Here is a 3260-nt window from a genome sequence, read left to right as displayed (position 1 = left end):
ATCTATCTATCTATCTACCTATCTATCTATCTTTAATCTATCTATCTATCTACCTATCTATCTATCTTTAATCTATCTATCTTTCTATCTTTAATCTATCTATCTATCTATCTATTTCTCTACCTTCTTCCTATGATCAAACAGATTAAGAAGAGACAAAGAAGAGAGATCATAGATAGAGAGGTCGTTTTTCTCCTGTCTAGATAGCTGTGCAGACATGTAAGAAGACTGATTGACGAAGAGGAATGGATCGAAAATGCTTATTCTTTCTTTCTTTCTTACTCTTTCTTTCTTTCTTTCTTTTTAGGTTTCAATCAGAATCCGCCTTTGAGGCGAGAAGCGTTAAAGGCGAAGGCAGAAGCACATATCAGGCAAACCCTAGACCCTAGTATCTTCCTACCAAAGTAATTCTCCACTTTTTCTCCTTCTCCTCCTCTTTTCAGCTTGAACAGAGAATATAAAAGAAAGGAACAGCAAGAAGAAGAAGAAGATTTGTGGAATGTGTGTTTCTCCATTCATCTCTAGTAGCTACTCGATCATAACGCAGTTGTCTTCTCGATGCAGAGAGATCGATAAAGGATAGAAGACCTCTCCGTTCATATCTTGACGTATTTATGCTCCTCCATGCACACTCGCATATCTACTGGCGTGGAAGAAGTTAGATATATGTCTACATATGTTTATATATAGATGTATGTATGTCTGATTTGTATGGAGGGGTAGAGGAGGAGAGTGGGGATGCGTATGTTGGTAGGCGTTGTGTGTATGTATGGTATATTCTATGTATATCGTTATTCCTATCGAGAAAAAAGGACTTGCCATCTCAATCTTTCTTCGCTCTTCTTCTGTCTTCTTTCAATCTTTCTCTGTCCTCTCTATCTGTCTATCTCTCTTTGATCTATATCTCTCTCTCCCCACCTGATGTACGTCGTCTTCGCTCCGCTCTATTTCCTGTATCTATCTATCTTTCTTTCTTTCTTTGCTTACAGGCGTATAGCCCCTCATCGTTTGGAAGTGGCGGCTCCTCGAGATGTGTGGCTCTCTCCCTCAGCCCAACCAGAAATCTCCTTTGCTGTCGATTCCCCATCCGCGAGGTCCAAATTAAACCAATCCACTCTCTTCTTCTTCTCTTTCCTCCTCTACACACGCCAAATACACTCTCTCTATATATGTACATACACACACTCTCTCTCTATATATATGTATGAAGAGAGAATGTTTTGTATTGACTATGTATGTGTGTAGATAGATGAGGTGAATTTGAATGGAAAGGTCGTCCAGCTCTGATCCAAAATACGATGATGTATATGTCTATAGTGACCACATAGGTTATGTATATCGGCGAATATGTATCTCTACGTATATACATATGTATATATATATATATATAGATATGTATGTGTGTATAGGTGTGAGAGAGAGAGTAGAGAATGGCAAGACTTTCACTTTTAGTTTGGTTCGTCTCTCTCATTTCTTCTTTTAGAGCCACATGTAAAAGTTTTACTTCTAGGGTGCATGTGATACATATCAGTGCGCGCCTACATGCCGAGTAGCAACTCTCTCTCTCTCTATATATATAGTAGGCAGCATAAGAAGAATAATGGCGACCAGAGTCACTTCTTTCTGAACGGACAAGAGAGAGAGGATAGCATCATGCATGCGTTCATTCATTCCTTTCTTCTTTCTTTCTTTTCATCTATCTTTCTCACTTTTTCTTTCCTTTTCTTTTCTTTTTCTTGTAGTATTCGTGTGGAGGTCGTGCTACATCCTCCTTGGCTGCCTTTGAAGATTCTCCTCTTCAAACGAGATAACCTCGGACTCAGAAGGACTCCAGAGTCAGTCCTACTACTACTACTACCACCCCCCATATCATACACAAATCCATATACAAAGACATGCATATATCTATACATATATATATATAGATATGTATACTATGTGTATAGATACAGATGTAAGTATATATTTCTATAGATGTATTTATGTGTACATATCTGTAGCCGCTTGTTGTCGAACCGGGTGTGCGCGTCATCAGTGAGGAGGGAGATGGGAGAGCTTGAGAAAGGTAACCTATGGCTTTGCATGCAATGACTGTCATACACCAGTATACATATATATAGATAGAGATATATATTCATATACAGAGACACATACAGCGATTTGTAGAGATCTACCGTAGTTGCTTGCAACATACGTATATCTATATAGATAGATTTAGAGATAGATAGATGGATATGTAGGTGTCTATCGAAGGGGTGAGTTGTCGGTTCTAGACCTCGAAAGTTTGAGAGTGTCGTGCACCCCGCAGACTTTTCTCTTCGGGGTTTTTCTTCTTTTTCTTTTTCTTCTTCGTCGTTCATTCCTTTCTTGATTTATTCTTGTCACTCTCTTCTGCCTTCTGCTACTGTGGCCTGTAAGTCCTCTGCTGTCCTTGTCTTTCTATCTAGGCATTCTTGTATCACTCTATCTCTACTGTACATACACTCCATACACCTCCCTACATACAACTACCGTAGATATAGATAGATCAGATATAGATCAGAGATAGATTAAAGATTGCGTTTCGTTCAGTTTCCCTTCTTCCCCTCCACTTTCTTTCTCTTCTTCCTCTTTTCCTCCTCCTTCCCAGTCACTATTGACTCTTCTCTCTCGTTTCCTTTTTGTTTGTATCTGACGTGTCCGTCTCTTTCCTTTCTTTCTTTTCTTCTTCTTCTCTTCAGAGCGACGTCTCGATTGTTTCAGAATCGATTGCTCCTCTTAGATTCGAATATAGGCCCAGGGGACTACGTCTTGCAGCTCAGGATTTACGATGAAACCGACCTACGCACGGAAAGTCTTTGCTCCCATGCTACCATACATGCAGAAGTAAGAAGAAGAAGAAACGACCAAAAAGAAGAAGACGAAAGAATTCCTGACAACTCGAGAGATTTATCTTAGCAAGGAGAAAAGAAAGAATGCAAAGACCCTCGAGAGATCTCTCTTAGAGAAGAAGGAACTGGATAGAAAAGGAAGAAGATAGACGTCCAATTCTGCGTATTACTGTCACACCCACATACATATCTATCTAGAGATACAGACGAACAAAACTTAATTTACCAGGAAATATACCTATCTCTATCTATCTATCTATCTATATCAATGTCTCGATTCTTTTTGAATGTGTTAGGCCCGGAATGGAGAAGTAACCTTTCTTTCTTTCTTTCTTTTTGCATTGAAGTTCTCTTCTTCTTTTTGTCTTTTCATTCTTTCTGTAGATCGGA

The 3260-nt window shown here is 39.1% G+C and overlaps 1 protein-coding gene across 1 annotated transcript in view; it reads left to right on the top strand.

Annotated features, from left to right (window-relative positions):
* Positions 1 to 197: 197 nt before the first annotated feature.
* Positions 198 to 3260, top strand: part of CSUI_000839 (uncharacterized protein) — a 16781-nt gene continuing 13718 nt past the window's right edge. Inside the window, exons 1-4 of the mRNA XM_068061046.1 lie at positions 198 to 404; positions 990 to 1094; positions 1743 to 1835; positions 2721 to 2833. The gene's annotated coding sequence lies outside the window, so the exon portion shown is untranslated. The remainder of the gene's footprint in view (positions 405 to 989; positions 1095 to 1742; positions 1836 to 2720; positions 2834 to 3260) is intronic.

Source organism: Cystoisospora suis (genome assembly GCF_002600585.1).
Source record: "Cystoisospora suis strain Wien I chromosome Unknown contig_315, whole genome shotgun sequence".
NCBI lineage: Eukaryota > Apicomplexa > Conoidasida > Eucoccidiorida > Sarcocystidae > Cystoisospora > Cystoisospora suis.
Note: the sequence above shows the minus strand (reverse complement) of the source record. Positions and strands in the feature narration are given on the sequence as shown.